This window comes from Amblyomma mixtum, chromosome 3, assembly GCF_055824585.1.
Source record: "Amblyomma mixtum isolate Tamu chromosome 3, ASM5582458v1, whole genome shotgun sequence".
NCBI classification, from domain to species: Eukaryota; Metazoa; Arthropoda; class Arachnida; order Ixodida; family Ixodidae; genus Amblyomma; species Amblyomma mixtum.
In genome coordinates, this window is record NC_143014.1 from 197,036,159 (window position 1) to 197,060,369 (window position 24,211).

Consider the following 24,211-nt stretch of genomic DNA (forward strand, 5'->3'; position numbering starts at 1 on the left):
TTTCACATGCAAGTGAAAACGCTTTGTTGCTGCGGCGCAAAAGCTGTTTAGAGCCATCGAGGCGGCTCCAGCAGTCAGAGCGGCGATGTTCAAACAAGTTACATATTTTTCGCAGCAGTGCGCTGCTCAATTTTCAGTCGCTTGCATGCCAACCAGCCTTTACACAGACGTAATCGGACGTGCATGGTCCCTGACGTGGTCAGTGGCACCCGCTGCTGTGATCGGGCGTACCACCTCCTTCCCTCAACATGCGCAGCTCTTTCCTCACGCTGTATTTGGAGGTCGCTGCACGACGTGAAATTCCTTTTTAGTAAGCATATCTGCATGTTTGTTTTGATAACTAGGAAAGAACAAGGGCGTCATTTTTTTTTAGAAAGGAGCGCATTTCTGGACACCTTAGCTATATAGTCTAACTAGTGGAACAATACCCAGTTCTGCTGCCACAGTGGCTCAGTGGTTATGGTGCTCGGCTGTTGACCCGAAAGCCGATCGAGGCTTCGATCCCGGCCTCGGCGGTCGAATTTCGATGGAGGCGAAATTCTAGAGGCCTGTGTACTGTGCGATATCAGTGCACGTTGAAGAACCCCAGGTGGTCGAAATTTCCGGAGCCCTTCACTATTTCATCCCTCATACCCTGGGTCGCTTTGGTACGTTAGACGCCTCAAAACAATTAACCATAATTCCCAGTTCCATCACGATGAACAAAGTGAGTTGAGGTCACATGAGGCGTACAAAAGCTGTAACAATCACTGAATCGTAGCAAATGAACAGGCAGCTTTTATATCGCAGTTTCCACACACTCCTCAAGCGACATCCAGTCCCTTTGCACGTGGCATCCTTCGGCTGAAGTCGAAACCGACACAACGTAAGGGAATAAAATTCAGTTAATTCCACATGCCGATGCTTGTTGACTAATATCTTCCGCAAAGTAAAAAAAAAACACATACACGATGTAGAGCCTTTAATTTGTAATTTCCAACGAACTCTTTGTAGCTTCTTGTAGCTTCATTTAGAAGCTCTTCACTTTAGATCCTTCAATTCAAAATTACCGCTACTCTGCTTATGGACATCTGGTAATAGGGTAGCTGCATGATAAAACTAGCTACTGAACTGCGCATAAATACACATTTATTTTCAAAATTGAACGCTATTTTTCGTGTCTAGGAAAATCTAGGGAATTTTTATGGCAATTTCGGGGAGAAGCGGTGCTGGAGGTTGGCAGCACTGCTGTCTATTCAGGCACGTCGTAACCGCGCGTTTGCAAGCAAAGGAGGGGTGCGCGGCAGACCCCTTTGAACGGTGGTGAAAGTAGGCTTAGGACCAATAGGAATACATGGAAGCAAAAGTTTTAAAAGCATTTTTTTTGTTATTTCAATGCACCTATGATGTCGTCCCTTCGTGAAGAACAGCCAAGTTCATCCTAGAACAGGTTGTGAAAGTAGGAAACATCATTGTGAAGGCATTGTATTTTTAAACAGCGCGTTAAGTGTACGTGGAGGGGTATCCCTACATGTAAGTAAAACTTTCAGAAATATTTTTCTCGTTTCACAGACTGCCCACGGAGGCGGCTGATTGCTAGCAGTTGCCGAGTGCTTTGAAGACGAAGAGTGTGAGAAAGTATGCTATATTATTTAGAGGCAATTTTTTCGATGGGCATCGATGGGCCCAATAGCTACTTAAAGTGCTTTCAAAGGCACTGGACGCACGACCACAAGTGGGAGTGGACACTGTGCATCATCATTGCGCGTGCCGCACTTCACAACCTCTCCTTGGATGCATCCATGTCAGCCGAGGCCACAGGGGACACTGCCCCTGACCTAGATAACAACGGGCTATCTCTGCATGCTGGCTGCCTAGTAGAGACAGGATTCCTTCTCACCTACCTCCAGGGGAGAGAAATGCGCAACTGTATTTTCTGCCTCTTAGGACGACCCGTCTCCAGAGACAACTGTATTTTCTGCCTCTTAGGACGACCCGTCTCCAGAGGCAGGCGTATTTAGGGATGGTGCAGGGACAGTTGCGGTGGCAACTCTAGCGTCAGGCAATGACTCACCATGCTCGCTGGCGTGGAGAGTCATATCACAGCCACTGGTTCTGTTGCCACTGTCATTGCCTCGTGTAGGTGCACAGCACACGTATGCTAGTGTGTGAGCAACTGTGTGATGCGTATGTGCCGTTGCGCACAGCCAGCCTCGTGGTCTGAATGGATTGCCAAATACAAGCCTTTATAACTGTGTTCAAACAAGTGCCCCACCAGCTGCGACCTTATTGACAGTGTGTTTGCCAGTATACTTCCCAGTCCCTCAGCAGCGTGTTGCAGTCTCTCTCTGAAAGCGGCACAGGCGTTGCAACAGCTCACCCTGTGTGTTAAACGCATCAGAGTGCACTCTCTTTTGCCAATGCTTAAGTCGACCGACCTGCCCCTTCCCTGCTATCTCTTTCCGCCTTTGGTACAGTGCCTGTGGTAATTACCCGTGTGATGAACAGGCATAAAACCAAACGTGTAGTGTTGAGTTAAGGCACTAAATGTTCGTGATGGTTGTCGGAATCAGAAAGCACCACCAATGCTTTTTTTTTTTTAGTGCAACCTACATTCAGTAAGTGCGCTTATTGTTTTAGCCACAGCGTTTCACATGACCGCTGTTATTGCAGAAGAAGGAGTGTATATACAAGAATGCTTTAACTTGATGTACAATGAACATATGGAATTTTCAAGTGCAATTAAGAAAAATATGTTGAGATCAAAGTGCCTGTTTTATTTCATACAGAGGCTGCCTGTTCAATAAGTACTGCATGGTGCAGTGTACATAATGCATTTTCAGGAGTAGAAAACATTTTGACCGGTATAAAATGCGTTAATAGCAAAGTAAAGATTTTAGCTTGATGGTATGTGACTAGGGGTTCTGCTCTGTGGTAAAGCGAACTACAGCAAGGAGAATGCTGTATAACCATTCATAATAAATATTGTGAGGTGCAGTGGCCACAGTGAATGTTGAATAACTAGAAAGTCCTCACTGATAGAAAAAGATGTGTAAACATCAGAGATACATCACTGAGGAGATGGTGTGTGAGTAACAAAACACGCAACCATTACTGGGAATGCTCTACAGCTCGAAGAATATACAGACAGCTCCATTATGGGAAAGTTTCCGCACTCAGTGATTGCCCCCATAACTGACACCTAGCTTAGTTTGTGATAGGGCAACGCTATGAAGCCTTACCCTTGACGACACGATACTGTGACACTGCCAAATGGCCTGACAAGCTCCTTATGCTGTTGCATAATGTGTGCAGCAAGTACACCTCTCACTCTTTTCAAGTTACTTCTCCTCTTGGTATTTAATATCCTTTTTCAACTTTAATGCTTCGTCATTTGTACAAACTAGTTGTTCCTTTTTCTATTGGAGGGGCCTATATACAACGCGCCTCAGCTACAAGGGACCAAGATATAAAAAAAACCAAGTGTTCTTCTGAGCTGAGAGAAAGTGCAAGTTAGAAGCTAGGAGAAGTATTTAAAGCCCTTAAAACAACGCACCCACCAAACCCAGCTATACCAACACGATCACTCCGCCAGTGCTGCAACATGCAATAACATATTGCACACCACTGCACCGTCTTACCTTTAGCGCCGCCGCACTACCTCACTGCCCTGGATCATATGCGAACTTGAACATTGCCTCTCCACAGTCATTGTGGAAAATTCAGATTACTGTGTACCAGCCAACGCTCAAGTGGCTCAACTTTCTGCCCTGTTGCAATTCGCCTTTACACAAGTCATAGAACCAACCTACTTCTTCCCTGGTTGTCCCCTGACCAGTTAGAACATCAGTAAATGACCTTTTTGGAACAAGCTTGTTGCACCCAAGGTGAATATAGAAAATTTACCACATCAAGTACTGTCTCTCTCTCTCTAAACAAACTAAATGGAGCATAAAACATCACAATTTCTGCGTCTCGCACAGGCACACATACACACACACACACACACACACACACACACACACACACACACACACACACACACACACACACACACACACACACACACACACACACACACACACACACACACACACACACACACACACACACACACACACACACACACACAAATATTCCGCAGCAACTGAACATCAACCGAACGGAACAGCCACAACACCAACGGAACATCAAGTGCTTAGCCCGAGGTGAGCGGCATCACTTGGTTACGAGGCAGACGAGTGATTGTTGCACCGGCCGTCTGCCGTGTCGGCTCCCAGGTGCACCTGCCTGCTCCCGTCTACCGGAAGATGCTGCATTGTAATGATTCATGGGCGCCCGGTATTTTCTAAACAAAAATAAACAGAACCTCAAGTCACCTTTAGAGCATATTTGTCATCGATAGTAGGTGCCGACCGAGAACAAGGGCTAAAGTTGTCTTCGTCTATTTTCGAGACGAGCGCTCCTTGCAAGTCGATCTTGGCAGACCCGCGGCAATCATTGCCTTCAAACAGATTTTTCCGCGCACTTGAGACATCCGGTATGTACCTCGATTCCAGACGACGTGTAAAAAAGCTGCACAGCCGTGGAATCAGCTGTTTTTAATTCTGGCTTCCATGCAGTGCTGCCAACCTCCAGCGCCCCTTCTCCACAAATTTGCCATAAAAATTCCCTAGATTTCCGTAGATACGAAAAAAAGCGTTGAATTGTGAAAAACTGTATATTATACGTAGTTCAGTAGCAAGTTTTATCATGCAGCTACCCTATTACCAGATGTTGATAAGCAAAGTAGCGGTAATTTTGAATTAAAGGATCTAAAATGAAGACCTTCTAAATGAAGCTACAAGAAGCTACAAAGAGTTCTTTGGAATTTACAAATTAAAGGCTTTATATCGTGTATGTGTTTTTTTTTTCACTTTGCGGAAGATATTAGTAAAAATGTATCGGCATGTGGAATTAAATGAATTTTATTCCCTTATGTTGTGTCGGTTTCAACATCAGCCGAAGGATACCACGTGCAAAATGACTGGAGGTCACTTGAGGAGTGTACGGAACTGCGATATAAAAGCTGCCTGTCGATTTACTGCGATTGCTCTAGAGGGTGGCTGACGTAACAGTTTGAGTCAATTAAAACAATGAAGCAGTGATTTTTACTGCTTTTGTACGCCTCATATGACCTCAAATAACGTTGTTCATCGTGGCGGAACTGGGAATTATGGTTTATGGTTTTCGGGCGTCTAAAGTCCAAAAGCGACCCAGGCTATGAGGGATGAAATAGTGAAGGGCTCCGGAAATTTCAACCACCTGGGGTTCATCGACGTGCACTGATATGGCACAGTACACGGGCCTCTAGGATTTCGTCTCCATCGATATTCGACCGCCGAGGCCGGGATCGAAGCCTCGACCGTCTTTTGGGTCAGCAGCCGAGCACCATAACCACTGAACCTCCGTGGCAGTAGAACTGGGAATTGTTCCCCTAGTTAGATTATAGCTAGGATTTCCAGAAATGCGCTCATTTCTAAAAAAAAAGAAATGATGTCCTTGTTCTTTTCCAGTTATCAAGACAAACATGCAGGTATGCTTACTAAACAGGGATTTCACGTCGCGCAGCGAGTTCCAAATACAGCGTGAGGAAATGGCGGCGCGTGTTGAGGTAAGGAGGTGGTACGCCAGATCACAGCAGCGGGTGCCACTGGCCTTGTCAGGGACCATACACGCCCGTGTAAAGGCTGGTTGGAATGCAAGCGATTGAAAATTGAGCAGCGCAGTGCTGCGAAAAATTTGTAGCTTGTTGCAACATCGCCGCTCTGACTGCTGGAGCCGCCGCGATGGCTCTGGACAGCTTTTGCGCCGCAGCAACAAAGCGTTTTCACTTGCATGGGAAACAGGCTTTACTCGAGCGCGCGGCGGGCTTGTGCGGGCCTCCATGAGTTGCAGAAAAAAACAACGAAAACCTTTTACTGTCTACCCAAATTGGTGGTTTGGTTTATTGAAGTTTAACGTCTTAAAGCGACTCAGGCTATGAGGGACGCCGTAGTGAAGGGCTCCAGAAATTGCGACCACCTGGGGTTCTTTAACGTGCACTGACATCGCACAGTACACGGGCCTCTAGAATTTCGCCTTCATCGAAATTCAGCCGCCGCGGCCGGGATCGCACCCGCGTCTTTCGGGCCAGTAGCCGAGCGCCGTAACCACTGAGCCACTGCGGCGGGGGCTACCCAAATTGATAGAGAAAAAAAAAAAACTCTTCGACCAAGTGAAATTTCTCTACATTACGCAAAAAAGAAACCTTTTTCCCGTAAACGACGTCCATATTCTCTAGAGCTAGGGAAAAATCTCTAGGGTTGACAGAACGGACTGGCGTAATGCTACTGGTGGCCGCTGGCCGCCTTTGGATATGCTTGCAACTCCTAGCAGTTTTCTTGGGTTTGGGCTCTAGGTTAGACAGAAGTCAGTCTCTTTGGGGAGGAACTGGGGAGAAGTTGGTGCCTTTAACAATGAACAGTGTGTTAGGTCCCTTAGCCTGCCCTAGGCAACACAGGCATGCAAAGAACTTTTTGTTTGCGTGTTTAAATGACACTGGACATCTCGAAAAGCTCTAATTTCACATGCATGTTACCCTCACTCATTCTTCACGCAGTGAACTTTCTTAGCCCATATTTCGGACTACGCACTTCATGATCATTACTCGTCAATGCACGATATCATAGTACGCATTTAATGGCCACATTTTATCTTCTCCCATTTTCTATTTCTTTCATTTTACCTTTTCTGCACCGCTCGCCTTCCGTCTTTGTCTCCCAAATTTCCTTTCCCAAGCAGAGTAGCATGCCAGCGATTTTTAGACGGCTGATAAATTATCTCTGGTGGTGGTGGAAATAATTATTGCGGGCGGAGCCCCATACATGGCACTTGGGACCCCTCTCTGTGTAGGGAGGGCTCCCTTACAAAGCAAAGGATAGACCTTGGAGGGCTATCCTAGAGAGAGCGCTATAGTAATGACCTTGCGCTGGTCCTAAGTTACCCATGGCCAGGTTTCCGAGTGGTATCGTCAGGGGTGGTATTCTCCCGGCGTCGCCTTTTGCGACTTGTCGCATTAGGGCGGGGCCTAAAGAAGTGCGCACAGTTGCTCGAAGAAACGGAAAACGCCGCCAGCACTTTCGTCGGCGGTACTTTCATTCACTCCGAGAAGCTACAATTTGCCACCGCTGATTCACTAACAGCAGTAGTTTCGTATCTTTGATTAGTAGTTGTTAATGATAGCAGAGATGATTATTTTTATTTCAAGCAGCATAATGTACATATTACAGTCAATGAGTACTTATAATGCCATCTCGTCGCGGCGGGCAACGTCTGCTTAGTCGTCTGTTTACGACGGTGCAAAGTAAGTTCGCATGGCGAGCGACAGCCCGGCTCAGCAGACGGTAATTTGGCCGCGCCGCAAGAATTCCAGATTCACTGCTGATCGCTCCGATGGAGTGCGAGGAAAGGAGACCCAGTGTTGTCGTGTTCCGGCTCGCACGATAGCCGCGGCGACACCGAAAAGCTTCGTCGGTCAAAGCAAACGGGGCGCGGTGTCCGCGGACACGGCACTCTTCGCGGCTCAAAAACCAGGCAAAGAGAGTGGGATCCATGGCGTCTAGTATCAATTTCCTAGCCCGTCGCCCGAACGAATCGCTTCAGCGCATTCCGTTGTTCGACTAAGAGTAGTAAATTGGCCCGACGTCACGATGACGTAGCAGGAAGGCGGATCCGTGTCGTCACGCCGCCGTCACCGCGGCTCGAGCCAATCAGCGAAGAGCGAAGGCGACATGTCGCAAAAGCAGTGTTGTCGGTAACGCGTTACAAGTAACGGCGTTACCGGTAACGCGTTACTTTTTTCGGTAACTTAGTAACGTACTCGGTAGCATTTCGGAACTGTAACGGGTAACATACTTACGGTAACATTTTTCGGTAACGTGAGGTGCCACGTTACTAGTTACTTTTTTTTCCATGTCCCCCTCCGGCTCTTTTCCAAAAAAAAACACCGAAAATGATGTTGCAGATAAACAAAATCTACCGGTGTTCTCGACGACCCTTGTTGCGGCTCGCATTCATGCCAAAAAACACCTGCCCTTGACGACACACTCAACTAAGAAAAAAGCACGAACACGCAGTCATGCACTTCTCTTCACTCCCAAACCACTCACACACATACACCTCTCCAAAGAGTGGACGGATGCCGAGCCACCAATGGACCATTTGCAGAAATCTGTAAGTTAGTTTCTGCATCAGCTTGTTTTCCAACCAAAAGGTCTCGTTCCCAGGCGACACTCTCGCATTCTTGGTGGAAGCAGTTCCCTCTTCTGAGCAAACTCAGGAATGTCGCCAGTTTACTTCAAGATGGCCCCGAGATAGCCGTCGGAAGAGTACAATGGTACAGCACAGAAAACGGGATTGCTGTCAACCGGCTGTTTCTATCTGCAACTGCGGCTACGTTTCTGGTTATTGAGTTCCTAAGCGAGCGAAGCTGACCTTGAACACCCTGACGTAAAGACTCGAATTTTTGCGATAATTATGAAGGTTCAAGTGAAAAAAAAATTGTTTATGTGCGCAAATATATCTTTTCTGGAACTATGACATTTAAGCATTTCTTTATTGCTACACAATTTCCGCGTAATCTCGTATGCAAAAGAACACCAGAATTACAGTAAATTCGTTGAGTTCAGCTATGTTTTCTTCCTGAAGTTGCAATTATATGAAGTATGAGCTTTATAAAATTGTTATCTTGAGTTCTTACAGCGAAGACGCACTGATTAAAATTTATGGCCATTGAGTAACGGCAAAGTAAACGTGCGTTACTTTTTTCGGTAACGGCTACGGTAACGCGTTACCTTTTTTTGTAGGTAACGTAGGGCGGTAACGCGTTCTTTTTTTTAGTGTAAGGAGTAACGTATTTAGTTACTTTTTTTTGGTAACGCCTGCAACACTGCGCAAAAGGCAACACCGGGTGTATACCACCCCAGGAGCGCGACTAGGGGCAGAATAGTTTCCACTGCTGCCACTAGGCGCCGCCACTCTTCCGTCTCCACTGAGATGGTGTTTCTACTCAGATCACGGTGTCTCCGACCGACAATGTTGTGTCCATTTATAAGCGATCCTCACGCCTCAGGCCATAGTTAGTAGAAGAAATAACAGATACCTTCAGGATAACTGGCTATTTTTGAAAAAATGTATGATGCTGCGCTTGTGATAATTTTTGGTTCTCCTTTTTCTTTTAGACTGCGCGCATAACCGGTACTACATAGCGTGTCAGCTGGGAGGAGGTATGGGTCAGAGGCCGTGTAAGTTCGTCGCCACGCCTCACTCGAAACTTAATTTTTGGAAAATGGCATAGCTACCGCTGTGCCGCGGGTTGTCCCGATATTGCACTATATTCGGGTACAGCCCTTGCCTCTTACCGGGGGCAATATTGTAATCAAAAGACAGTTATACACTTATGCGAAGTGTTCGCTCGTCTAATGTGGTCTGCGTGGCAGGAGTGCGAAGAAACTCATATTGATTGCGCGCCTTAACTACTTGTACGCATGCGGATATCATTTACAGAAAACTGGCAGCCGAATCCGGCGGCGTAGTTCAGAATAAAGGGCTGGCGGTTTAGGATTATGCAAAAGCATTGTTTTTGTGGAGGGTGGAAACCCAGTGCTACCTAAACATCAAGGGGCTTTCGTGCTACCAACCCTAGAGAATTTTGGCGTCGTTTAGGGAAAAAGGGTATTTTTGTGCAATCTAGGGAAATTTCATTTGCTCGGAGAGTATTTTTTTTCTCTCTCAAATTGGGAAGACAGCTAAACCTTTTCATTGTTTTTTTTTCTCTGCAACTGACGGAGGCCTGTACAACACGGACGCGCGCTCGAAGCCTGTTTCACAAGCAAGTGACAACACTGTTGCTGCGGCGCAAAAGCTGTTTAGAGCCATCGGGGCGGCTCCAGTAGTGAGAGCGGCGATGTTCAAACAAGTTACATATTTTTCGCAGCACTGCGCGCTCAATGTTCAGTCGCTTGCATGCCAACCAGCCTTTACACAGACGTAATCGAAAGTGTATGTTCCATGACCTGGCCAGTGGCACCCGCTGCTGTGGTCTGGCGTACCACCTCCTTCCCTCAACACGCGCAGCCCTTTCCTTACGCTGTATTTGGAGCTCGCTGCACGACGTGAAATTCGGGTTTAGTAAGCATACCTGAATGTTTGTTTTGATAACTAGGAAAGAACAAGGGCGTCATTTTTTTTTTTTAGAAAGGAGCGCATTTCTGGAAACCTTAGCTATAGTCTAACTAGGGGAACAGTTCCCAGTTCTGCTGCCACGGTGGTTCAATGGTTATGGTGCTCGGCTGCTGACCCGAAACACGATCGAGGCTTCGATCCCGACCTCGGCGGTCGAATTTCGATGGAGGCGAAATTCTAGAGGCCCGTGTACTGTGCGATGTCAATGCACGTTGAAGAAACCCAGGTGGTCGAAATTTCCGGAGCCCTTCACTATTTCATTTCTCATAGCCTGGCTCACTTTGGGACGTTAGACGCCCCAGAACCATAAACCATAATTCCCAGTTCCACCATGATGAACATAGTGAGTTGAGGTCACATGAGGCGTACAAAAGCTGTAACAATCACTGCTTCATTGTTTTAATTGACTCAAACTGTTACGTCAGCCACCCTGTAGAGCAATCGCTACAAATTGACAAGCAGCTTTTATATCGCAGTTTCCGTACACTCCTCAAGCGACATCCAGTCACTGTGCACGTGGTATCCTTCGGCTGAAGTCGAAACCGACACAACGTAAGGGAATAAAATGCAGTCAATTCCACATGCCGATGCTTGTTTACTAATATCTTCCGCAATGTAAAAAAAAAACACATACAGGATGTAGAGCCTTTAATTTGTAATTTCCAAAGAACTCTTTGTAGCTTCTTGTAGCTTCATTTAGAAGCTCTTCATTTTAGATCCTTCAATTCAAAATTACCGCTACTCTGCTTATGGACATCTGGTAATAGGGTAGCTGCATGATAAAACTAGCTACTGAATTGCGCATAAATATACATTTTTTCAAAAATTGAACGCTATTTTTCGTATCTAGGAAAATCTAGGGAATTTTTATGGCAAATTCGGGAGAAGCGTCGCTGGAGGTTGGCAGCGCTGCTGTGTATTTAGGCCCGTCGTAACCATGTGGTTACATGCAAAGGAGGGGTGCGCGGCAGCCGCATCTGACTGGTGGTGAAAGTAGGCTTAGGACCAAAAGGAATACATAGAAGGAAAAGTTTTAAAAGCATTTTTTTTTATTTCAGTGCACCTATGATGTCGTCCCTTCGTGAAGAACAGCCAAGTTCATCCTAGACGAGGGTGGAAAGTAGGAAACATCATTTTGAAGGCATTGTATTTTTAAAGAACGTCAATTTTTGATTGGAATGACGTATTAGTTGAAACTGAATCCAATAAGTCTTATAATGTGTTCATATCATCATTTATGTCCATTTACGAGCAATGTTTCCCCCTCAAGCTTAAAAAAAAGCACAGGAAACTGCGGAAACCATGGATAACCATGGAACTGTACGAAAGAATGAAATCTCGTGACAACCTCATCCAAAGATTTTTAAACACAAGGGATGCAAATGATCTCCGTGATTATAAAAAAGCACGCAATAAACTTAATAAGGACATGAAAAAAGCTAAATCTGAATACTATATAAACAAATTTCTTAGTACTGCCAGCAATTCCAGACTTATGTGGGAGACATTTAGAGAATTAGGAAATAGTAAACCAAACATCAAGAAGATTAATTTTCGTAAGCTTTGTGCCTCTGAAAGAGAGATCTCAAACTTGTTCAACAAACATTTTCTCAGAGTAGGTGCCTCTTCTGATGTCCCTCTTGCCATACCCTGTGAACATTATATTGCTAATAACTGCTCTTCGACTCTTTTCTTGGCCCCAACAGACCAATATGAAGTGCAGGGAATAATTATGTCCATGAAAGGTAATTCAGCTTCTGGCCCAGACGACATAAAGCCAAAACCATTAAAAGCAGTGAGTGGTATTGTAGCAGTCCCAGTGGCCCACATCTGTAACCTTATCATGACAACAGGCGAGTTTCCAAGCAAAATGAAGTTAGCAAGAGTCACAGCCATTCATAAAGAATGATCTTTTGATGATTTAAATAACTACAGGCCTATATCAATCCTCTCGGTCTTCTCTAAGATAGCAGAACATATCATTAACAATAGGATAACCAGTTTTCTAAGTACACACAACATAATAACGAAGGAGCAGTATGGGTTCTGCAAAAATAGGTCGGTGGAAACAGCCCTTCTTGGAATTAAAGAAGAAATTCTTGATAACATAGAAAAGAAACTGTTCGCACTAGGTATCTTTTTAGACTTCCGTAAGGCGTTTGTTTGCATACAGCATGAACTTCTTTTGCGTAAACTCCCCTATTACGGCATCCGAGGTGTAGCACTTGCTCTTATAAAGAGCTAATTAACTTCCAGATCACAATTCACAATAATAAATAAAGTCGAATCGGAGATGGAAACTATTCAATATGGAGTACCCCAGGGGTCTATTATTGGACCTGTATTATTTCTACTATACATCAATGATATTGTTAATATTCAAGGGAACACAAAAATGGTTCTGTACGAAGATGACACAAACGTCTTTTTCTCAGGAAATAACATACATGAAATATGCGCGGAAGCTAATAGTTGGCTTAGAAATTTAAATACATGGTTAAACTCAAATAGGATGCAACTGAATACGACAAAAACAAAATATTTATTGTTCAGGTCGAAAGGACCAACAAATTTTCCACCCTTACCAATAGAAATTCAGGGAGTATCCATTCAACGCACATCAACGATCCGATTCCTAGGAATCGTGTTCCATGAAAACCTGTCATGGTCACCTCATGTCGACGCCTTAAGAGCAGATATAGCTAGAGCAGTTGGCTTACTGAATAAAATTAGACCATTTCTCCCGACTAGGGTTAAACGTAAAATATACTATGCACTTGTCCACTCGCGTCTCGTTTATTGTTCTCTGGTGTGGTCAACGACAACCGAGACAAATATGAAATACCTTTTATCATTACAAAAACGAGCTATGCGGGCCATTGGCAACGTTCCCTACATGGAAAGCACTGCCCCATATTTTACCAGATATAGCATTCTTCAGGTAAAACAACTGTTTAAACAAAAACTATCTCTGGAAGCGCTACTCCAATACCGTGCAGATATATCGAAATTTCAAGAAAACTATCAAGCTAAACAGTCCCTGTATAAACTAAGACAGAGCGAAATAGTTAGGGCCAGATCACGTACAAACTATGGCTTACAGAGGTTATCGTCGCAAATGCCACAACTCTTCAACAAATACCCTGACATATTAAACTTAATAAGTTCTGTTGTGTCTCCTGTTCAATTGAAAAAGCAAGTTAAAGCAATATTTTTATCTGAGCAGGAGGTGCATGGGTTAAACTCCTGAGCCAACTCTTGGCGCTATTAATCTGTATTATGTTGTACTACCATTGTGCACGATAGATAATATTCCATTACTTTACAGTGGATTGCATTTCACATTATCAATTTTTGTTAGGTGAAACATTTTAGTTTACTGATAAACTTGATGCAGTACGTAAGAAATTGTTTTTGTATTACTACAGTTGAAATAAGTTACTTTTCTTATCGTTCTACAGAGAGATTAGAGTGTAACCTAAGACGGTGTATATCTTTCTGTATGCTATATTGATGTGTTCTGCTTCTTCGGTGTTCTGCTTATGATGTATAATCATATGTACACTTGTGCTGCCTGTGCTGTCAGCGGGGCATAGCCTAGTCAGGCCAAATCCGGGCCTTTTGCTATTGCCTCCTCAGCCAATTTGTAGCAAATTGTCTCAAAGAAAGAAAGAAAGAAAGAAAGGAAGGAAGGAAGAAAGAGAGAAAGAAAGAAACGAAGAAAGAAAGAAAGAAAGAAAGAGAGAAAGAAAGAAAGAAAGAAAGAAAAGAAAGGAAGAAAGAAAGAAAGAAAGAAAGGAAGAAAGAAAGAAAGAAAGAAGAAAGAAAGAAGGAATGAAAGAAAGAAAGAAAGAAAGAAAGGAAGAAAGAAAGAAAGAAAGAAAGAAAGAAAGAAAGAAAGAAAGAAAGAAAGAAAGAAAGAAAGAAAGAAAGAAAGAAAGAAAGAAAGAAAGTGTATGTGGAGGGGTATCCCTACATGTAAGTAAAACTTTCAGAAATATTTTTCTCGTTTCACAGACTACCCAAGGAGGCGGCTGATTGCTAGCAGATGGCGAGTGCTTTGAAGACGAAGAGTGTGAGAAAGTATGCTATATTATTTAGAGGCAATTTTTTGTTGCGGAAGCAACTCTACGCTAGGTGTGTGCGATTTCGCGAAGCCCCGGAGAGCCCCAACTACGCATGCGCGAGGAGCGAGTGTGAAATTAACTGCGTAATTTCCTTTCCTCAAATACAATTTTCATTTTTTCATTACGGCCTCAATTTCTCTTTCTTCTTTCACTCCCACTTCCTCCCTTCCTCTACAAACGGATGACGGGTGTCCACCGAGATATGTGAGACAGTTACTGCTTAATTTCCTTTAACAAAATACAATTTTCATTTTCTGCATTACGGCCATTATTTCTCTTTCTTCTTTCACTCCCACTTCCTCCCTTCCTGTAAGGTGCGCTTCAGGGGTCCACCGAGATGACAGAGAATTACTGCGCCATTTCATTTCCTCAAAAAGCATTGCGTTCAAAGGGCAAGGCATCGCGCCGGACGGGTAGTGGTGTTCCGTGGAGTCCCTGGCAGCGCTACAACACGCTGGCGCGTTCCATTCCTAAAAGCGAAGCAATTAGTCATTAATTATGTGGGAAGTCATCCAGTGGTGACGTCATCAGTGCCACAGAGGCGGTCAAAGTGGTGCCGAAAACGCTTTGGCCTCTACGCACTTCAGACAGTCAAAGTGCCCCCTGAGATGCCGCCGCCGCTGCGATTGCCGCACCGTTGCTTCCGCACTTCCACTCGGTATGGCCATGGGTCAAACCAAAGCCAATTATTTTTTAAACGCCACAATAAATGCGTGTTCTCAATCCGGACATACCCCCCAAAGGCGCTCTTCTATCCCCTGGGTGGTTCCTGAATCACGCAAGCTTCTGGTGTAGTCTCACATTTCTGCCACGCACGCTACATTCCCTCGCAAATACTTGCCTTTAAAAGACAGCAAGGTTTATATTCAGGACAGTCCTCAAGCAGCACGATAAACGAACCTCGCACTGTAGCAGACGACTAGACTCGTGATTACACACATAGATGGCGCTGGCGAACGCTGAAGGAGGGGGTGGCCTGGGGGCATTAATAACGACGTTAATAAGCAAATTAGTTGTAAATTTGAATTCAAGGATCTAAAATGAAGAACTTCTAAATGAAGCTACAAAATAAAGCGTAAAAAGTTCTTTAGAAATTACAAATTAAAGGCTCTATATCGTGGATGTGTTTTTGTTTTCACTGTACGCTAGATATTAGTAAACATGCATCGGTATGTGGAATTAACTGAATTTTCTGTCCTCAGGTTGTGTCGGTTTCGACTTCAGCCGAAGGATAACACATGCAAAGTGACTGGATGTGGCTTGAGGAGTGTACGGAAACTGCGATATAAAAGCTGCCTGCCCATTTGCTGCGATTGCTCTAGAGGGTGGCTGACGTAACTGTTTTAGTCAATTAAAACAATGAAGCAGTGTTTGTTACAGCTTTTGTACGCTCATGGGACATCTACTCACTTTATTCATCGTGGTGGAACTGGGAAGTATGGTTTATGGTTTTGGGGCGTCTAACGTCCCAAGGTGACCTAGGCTATGAGGGAAATAGTAAAGGGCTCCGGAAATTTCGACCACCTGGGATTCTTCAACGTGCACTGACATCGCACAGTACATGGTCCTCTAGAATTTCGCCTCCACCCAAATTCGACCGCCGAGGCCGGGATCGAAGCCTCGATCGTCTTCCGGGTCAGCAGCCGAGCACCATAACCACTGAGCCATCGTGGCAGCAGAACTGTGAATCGTTCCCCTAGTTAGACTATAGCTAAGATTTCCAGCAAGGCGCTCCTTTCTAAAAAAAAAAAAAATGACAGCCTTGTTCTTTTCTAGTTATCAAAATAAACATGCAGATATGTTTAATAAATAGGAATTTCACATCATGCAGTGAGCTCCAAATATAGCGTGAGGAAGAGGCGCGCGAGTTGCGGGAAGGCGGTGGCGCGCCAGATCACAGCAGCGGGTGCAACTGGCCACGTCAGGGCGCATACATGTCCAACTACATCCGTGTAATGGCTGGTTCACATGCATGCAAACGACTGAAAATTGAGCAGCGCAGCGCGGCGAAAAATTTGTAACTTGTTGTAACATCGCCGCTCTGACTGCTGGAGCCGCCGCGATGGCTCTAACAGCCTTTGAGGAGGAGGAGCAGGAAAACTTTTATTCTCGATTTACAGTGAGAGGTCGATGGGGCGAGCCGGAAGGGCCCGCCCCTTACAAACACTAGGAGGGATCCCTAGTCCGGGATTCCTATAGCTTTCGGAGCGGCCCGGGCTCTAGCTACCAATGCGTGTTGGGCTTGGAGTTCGGAGCAGCCGCGCAAGGCAGCTTCCCAGTTCTCTCGAGTGGGGTGGAGGTGGGGTAGGTAGGTAGAATCGGAAGGGCATGCCTACACCATGTGGTAGGTGTACAAAAACTCCTCATCACAGTGCGGGAACGCGCCCGAGAAACAAGAATTGAAGTACTTAATTACTGCCGGGCACAGTACAGTATTGGTATAGAGGCAGAGAAGCCAGCGCTCTTCCCCCCTGGTGAGGCCTTTACACGGAGGGGGGGCATTGAGGCCATGAAAGGTTTGATAAGGAGAGGTGATCTCTCTAAAGGTGGTGGCCGGATTGAAATTGAATTCTGGATATTGCTGCGGATGAGGCGATGCCCGGTGAGTAAGCGCGCGGGCGGCAGCGTCAACTGCCTCGTTCCCTTCAAGACCCGCGTGGGCCGGAGCCGACACGATAGTACGGTGAGTCGGAAGGCCTGTGTACTCGTATTAATGGAGGATTGTGAGAGCATGGTTTGGAATATACCCTTGCTCAATTTTGCGGCAGGCGCCCCTGTAGTCCGTGATAATAATAACTCGGGACTCTGGATCTTGGCTTGCCAGCGGAATGGCGATCTCTTCCTCAAATGTAATGTTTGGGGCACGGAACGTAAGGCCCTGAACTGTGGTGTTTTGTTGGATGAGGGCCGCCGTGTACCAACTCCCATGGTGTGGGCCGGCCGCATCGACGTAGAAGACACCTGGCTTATGGCCATATTGTTGAGAAATAGCCTCCGCCCGCGCGAGACGGCGACCATCATGGGTGTCTGTAGTCATGCTGTTCGCAAGGGGTCGTACCTGGAGTGCAAAGCGCCAGGCTTCAGGGATGTGGACCCGTTTTTCTGTCTGTGTTGCGTAGGATATGAGTAAGCGGGTAAGAAGGCGGCTCCCCGCAGGTGCTTTGCTCAGGCGCAAATATTGATTATTAAGATGAGCTTCTCGTAACTGTCCAAAGGTGTTGGTCATCCCCAGACCGAGGAGACGCTTGTTGGACGTCGTTATGGGGAGGTCGAGCGCTCTCTTATAAATCTTAAGAACTACTTCTAAGGCGTTCTCGTCGCAATTGTGTAGGTGGAGGTAGGGAGCCGAATATAAAATCCGGCTGGTTGCGAATGGTTTGGCCAGCCGCAGGGCATCTTTGCATTGTGGTCCCCCCCTTTTATTGGATACCCGGCGGAGCATCCGACCCACCTGGTCCCCCACCTTACGTAGCTTGTTTAGGGCAGTGTCTATCTTGCGCCAATGATGAATGAAAAGCCCCAGTACCCGGATCTCCTCGTGTTCAGGTATCGGTCCGCAAAGTAGAGAAAGGGCAATTTTGGTCGTGCACTTTGCGTTGGGGCATATGTGCACAAATTCCGATTTGCTCGGTGAGCATTCAAGACCACAGCGACGAGCGTATTCGTCCACAATAGCTGCCTCTTGTTGCAGGTTGGTCTCGATGTCTCCAACCGATTGTTGTGCTGCCCAGAGGTTGATGTCGTCCGCATACAGAGCGTGCTGCACACCGGCTACCTCAGCCAACTAGGTAGGGAGCTCATCATGGCCAGATTAAATAGTAATGGCGAGAGGACAGCTCGCTGAGGGGTCCCCTGTGTGCCAAGTTGATATGGGCCATGTTCTGTGCCTGGCAGCCAGATATAGGATTTAAGATCTGTAAGGAATTGCTTGATATAATGTAAAGTATTGCGCCCATAGTCTATTTGCGATAAGTGGGATAGGATTATCTCGTGGTCCTCCGGCCGCGCTGCGAAAGACTGCCTCCCCGGACGCCTGTGTGCGGACCCGGAGGAGGCTGCCGCGCCGTATTCGGCGGAAATAAATGTTCTTCCACCTCCTCCCCCTGCAGATCAAGTGCGACGACTACTTTATCATTGCTGGGGTGCTCGATAGGGTCGAGAATCTCCTTGTGAAGCTGCAACAGGACATCTTGTGCGGAACGGTGTGGGCGAAAACAGTACATGGCGTCTATCGCGGACCTTAGCATCCATTAGCTTCCCCACACACGAAGTGAGGGAGATGGACCGGAGGTTGTCGGTGTTAATGGCTTTACCTGGCTTGGCAATGAAAGTTACTAGTGCCGTTTTCCAATCTATGGGGAGGGGTGTGCCTCCAATTCAAGATAGTGTTGAAGTAATTGAGGAGAGTTTCGTAGGCGGGATCTGGGAGGTTGGCAATAATCTTTACGGTCACCTTGTCCCGGCCCGGTGCTGTACCTCGCTTCATTTTAGCTAGGGCCGCTTTTAGATCATGGAGCTGGAACGGTTGATCCAAATCCGCGTCTTCGGAACCTGCATATTAGTATGCCGGACCGCGGGGATCCTGGTGTATGCTCAAATATTTGTCGCAGAGCGCATCGGCCAGTTTGGCCGTGTCTCCAGTGAAGTTATGTATAGCCCTTTCGGCCAGTTTGGCCGTGTCTCCAGTGAAGTTATGTATAGCCCTTTGAAGGTGTTTTTGTGTCTCAGTACGGGTTTGTGCAGGATCAATAAGGGCGCGGAAGAGGCGCCACGCCGACTCGACATTTGCCGAGCTGCAGTTTTGCATCGGTGCACCCAATTCGAGTCGGTGATGTGGGCCGCGTAATGAGCCGCCTGTTGGGTGATTTCCGCGATCCGAATTTTGAGTTTCCGATTGTGTTTTTGACTACGCCAGCGGCGGGCTAGGCTGTGTCGGGCCTCCCAGAGGTGGAGGAGGTGGTTATCCACCGCCGGGCTCGCCTCTGAGAGCTTAACATTTTGATCGACTGATTTCAAATGGGATAATAGGTGTTGGGACCACGTTGAGTATCCTTGGTCCATTATCGACTCATGATTAGAGTAGCTGGTGCTAAATTTGGTCCAGCCGGGTAGTTTTGCATTGGCCTGTAGTCTTGTGAGTGGCTTGCATGGTATGGATTGTGGTGGTAATTATGCAGTGGTCGCTACCGAGGGATTCCTTGGTGTTGCTCCAATCTGCATAGCGAAAAGTTTTCGTAAAGGTGAGGTCAGGACACGTATCGCGTGTAACGGAGTTACCTATACGAGTGGGTTGCGCGGGATCCTTGTGAACAGTGAGGCCGAGTGTGGAAACAAGCTCCGCCAACTTGTGTCCGCGTTTCTCTTCACGTGTGTATCCCCATAGAGTAAAGTCCCCAACAATTATGAGGGGATCCCGATTCGCGATCTTCAAAGCCCGGCTGAAGATATCTGCGAATGTAACATTTGGTAGCTTTGGGGGGCAGCAAAAGTTGAGTACTATGTGCCCAGAACGGCGGCTCCAAGACGTGGGTGAACGTTGTTAAGCAACACTCGCCGGTGAGCGGCGCGTGCAGGGCAGCTGCTCCCCTCCCTCCCCCTTCCCAATCTCAACCAGCGGCCATCTCTGCCGAACAAAAAGAAATATCTACTCCCCGCGAGCAGGTCACAAATTTTTAAAAGCGCCTCGCAATAGCGGAGGCCCGCCAAAATCCCCCCAACCACACCTCTGCCCCACCCGCAGCAGAGGCGATGGAAAGCGACTCAACCCCTTCAGGACAGGCTGCGGACGCCATCGCGGCACTCGATTCGAGAGTGAGCGCGCTCGAAACAGAAGTTAAGTCCAGAAAATTCGCATTGGAGACGCAAATCAATGCCACACTTACGTCGCCCCTCAACAAAATTAGCCACCGTGCGGCATCTATCCCAAACCTCATAACCGCTCAGTTCGCTCAACTCACCCGCGCTCCCAAGCACGCTGCAGCCCGCTCAAAACATTCGCAGGCCGGCAGCTCAAAGCGTCTAGGCGTCGGATCGCCTGCGAACAGGAAGAGGTCCCCTGTACCATCCCCACTTTAGAGGACGCTCCTCTCCTTGGAGCCGCTGGTTATCAAACCTCCTCTCTCCAAACTCTCAACTCTACCCTTGATCATGGCGGACGCCCCTAGAAATAGGAAGCATCCGCGAACCAAGATAAAGCAAGCTAAGGATTCCTTTTTCAATGTTACGCTTGGGCGTTTTCTGAGTGAAGCACCGGAGAAGTTCAGGCGATACATTAATGGCGATAAACAACGCAATGTGTCATGAATAGTTGATGGTTCAGCTGTCAAGATATTGCTGGTGCGTTTAATGAGTATTTCCAATCAGTGTATACCGATAAAACCATGCGCAAGGACCGGCGCATTAACCTGGACCACTTCTACGTGGCCCGGTACGACCTAATATTCTGGGTGCTGGAGCGTCGCAACGAGATATGGCTGTCCATGAAGTGATAGCTGCCGGCCGCCGCCACCACTGCCACGATCTCCACCGCGGCGCAGCCGCAGTGCTGCGCGCGGCCCCCACCGCCCGGTTCCTGCCTCTTCCTCAACGGTGCCACCAGGTCGGCCACCCGCACTCCACACCCAAACCACGAAGTCTCACGTAGTGGCGCTTATTCGTCTCCTCTTTTCTTTTTGCGCACTGGGCACATCCCAGTCAGGAACGCGTACACAACGTACATTGAAATGACATCTGCGTGTCTAGGCACGTCATCGCTGCAGTCGAGAACTGCAAGAACTGTTCAGACTATTTGTTTCCGGACTTTTCAAATCGCCCATTGGCCTCCCAAACACCTAATATATAACGGAAGACAAATGCAGAAAAGCGCACCCGTCACGAGGCACGATTCAGGAACCACTTAGCCGCTCTTGGCCGTCGTCGACCGCGACATGCTGTTGATGATAATCCCACTTTAAACCGTATTTGCTCATCCCTTCACCGCGAAAGTTTGCCTGGGTACTTCTGAGTCTTGATAAGGCAGCAGATGTCTATCGTCGATTCAGCGGGTGAGCTAGGCGGTAGTGATTTTGTTAATGATGACAACAACCGCGTATTTCCGTTGTTTATTTATAGGGCTAGTTTAAAAGTTTTACGCTCCAAAGCTCTGGATGTCCGCCGGCAACAACACCATGGTTGCTGCTTCGCGTTGTGGTCCCTTATTTGGAAACAAAGCAAAACGAGACAGTAAGACAGTCGCTTGAACTTTTAGTCGGCCTCTTAAACCTTAATTTAGTATCCGTGCGCCAACGGTACTAGATGAAATTCTCTCTCTTTCTCCGCAGCCGTGTCGCTACTGGCACAAGCACTGAACAGGATCCGAGAATGAGTGTAGACGTTATGAAACAGAATGCTCTCCTCCGGGAGAAGAGAGTCAACGAAAAAGGTCGCGGGCTAACTGTCATCGCACAAGGGGTCAGAATTGCGACTCTGCATTCGAACATCTCTGAGTGGAAGTCCGCTTTATGATGCAGACTGGTGAGAGACTTTGCGGACATGGCCAATGTACGGTGGCATTCCAATTTGGCACCCAGTTAATACCTTCTCCTACTGTCGAAGGCCTCCGCGCGGGTGATCGTTTCCTGTTGCGATGCGCTGACACACAGCGAAATTTCAAACTCTATAATCTTCCTGTTTTCTTTTCCCACGCTATATTTTTTTCTGCTGCTTTCTTTTTTTTCATTTTCGCAGAGGGGTGTGCCAACAAGAGTTGAACACCGTGCTATATATTATATATAGGTCTATGTGCAATGCGTTACGTGCCGGTCACGATTATTTTATTTATTATTTATTTCTTCGCAACGCCGCAGAAAGAAAAGCCGCACACTATGTGCCTCTTTCATGCACGGGCGTACGGCAACAGCTCGCGTTTTTGCACCTAATTCCAAAGAATAGTGATAACTCCGTGTGCGTCTTGTGCGCATATAGTGTGCAAAGTATGTGGCGTTCACATTCTCGGAGAGCACCTCAAGTACCACGCTATACGAGTGCTGAACGCCGGACGCGCGCGCGCCGGGACGTGGATAACAGTCTGTGTCGCTGCTCGCAACCGGAACGCCTCCGCATCGTACACAGTGTTCTACGCCGTTTCATTATGCCATATTTCGGGTCACTGCAGACAATAAAGTGATCACAAAAGCACTGTCTCAAGGTTGCAACAGCACCAGTCTGTCGTATGCTGCTGCGTGCACAGCGAAGCGCGGGTCGCATTTCCGAAACTTCCTTTACGGAATTTCTTTACACATTAATTTGCATACAGTCTTTAGAAAAGATACTGTCTATTGAAAACTTTGTAAGGGATTGTAAGGGCGCAAAAACGATAGCTGTTTGATAATGACAGGAGTAACTACAAGAAAGATGGCAGCCGATCATAAACTGTATTTAAAATGGTCGCTGTGAATATACGGCCCCCGACGTTCATCTCAGACCGGCAGCAGAACAGTATGAGAGACACAAGTTTGAGAAATTATGTGCGAAGTACCACCAACGAGACTGCGAATACTGGGGGTGTTCGGAACAAGTTTACGTACTGCTCCCCCCTTAACCAGTACAAAAAATGCCAACTGGTGCGGGCCAGCGGCGCCACAATGGTTTAAGTCGAGAGAAGAGAAGATCGTCATTCCTAGCGCAATCATCATATTTTCGGACATTAAAACTGCAGGGTACAAGAATAAAGAAAAAAAATTGGCCTGTGGTTTAGCATTGCTAAGCACGGAGTATTGTGCGAAAGCACGTTTTTTTTTTTGGATATGGACATCACCACTACGTATCTCAAAGCGCGATTAAGGTGTCCGCTGACCCAGGGAGCCAGTTATGCGCCTTTATTTTCTTCAAAATCATCGGAGTCTGCAACGTTGTTAACGGCAATGAAAATTCTCTCTCTCCTTTCACATATGCCAATATACCCAATGAGCAGACAAGGGAAGGGAAATGACGGGCTCGTTTGACACACATAATAATGGAAGCCAACAGCCACCGAACCCAAGATGTATAGGGGAATGTTTCTGTTTATTTTTAATGTGTGGTGTTGATCAATGGGAGAATAACACTGTGATTATTCTGCCGCTTAAAAAGACAAATAATTATAAAGCAGAAGAAAAACAACCATGCCATCGGTGGGATCCGAACCCGCGACCTCCGAAGTTTGCGTTCGGTGCTCCACTCACTGAGCTTCGGTGACGGCTGTCCAACCTTCTGAAATTCGAGGGTATTTCTGTTTGCGTGCAACCGAACCTTCAGTGTGTTCACCAGCGCCACCCTCGTTCATAGCGGGGGACGTGGTACGTCTTGTATTACCGCTAGTGCCACACAGGAACGTGCTATAGACCTGTGGCATCAAGACTGCCAGAACCGAGACCCTTTCTTCCCTTGTCTGCTAAATAGTTTAACGGGCTTAAAATAGCTTAACACAGGCCCCTTACGTCTATGACCAGTAGGCGCAAATAGAATAGGCAAATGGCCACTGAATCGTCTTTTAAGCACGGCTACGAGGATGGGATGGTTTGCCGTTTAAAAAAAAAAGTATTGAAACAAGCTGATGCACAAACAAGTGCAGGAGACAAACTCCACCATACTCCAGAGGAGAAACAAATTGTCTGGACGCATAAGCTCCCAATGAGAGCACCACACAGAAACCACGAAAATTCTGTGCATCGCCTGTACGTTTTTCTTGCACAATGCAACACTTGCATTGCGTGATGAAATCCGAAACCAATAAGGTATCGCATACGTGTGCTAGTGCAAACACAGACAGCTTCCTACCCATCAAAGCGAGTCTTTGCCGCCTGAGGGACGAGATTTGAGAATCC

At 46.7% G+C, this 24,211-nt stretch overlaps 1 pseudogene; it reads right to left on the minus strand.

The window, feature by feature from the left end:
* Positions 1–16,548: 16,548 nt before the first annotated feature.
* On the minus strand, positions 16,549–21,119 carry LOC149353213 (uncharacterized; annotated as a pseudogene).
* Between the last annotated feature and the right edge of the window lie 3,092 nt (positions 21,120–24,211).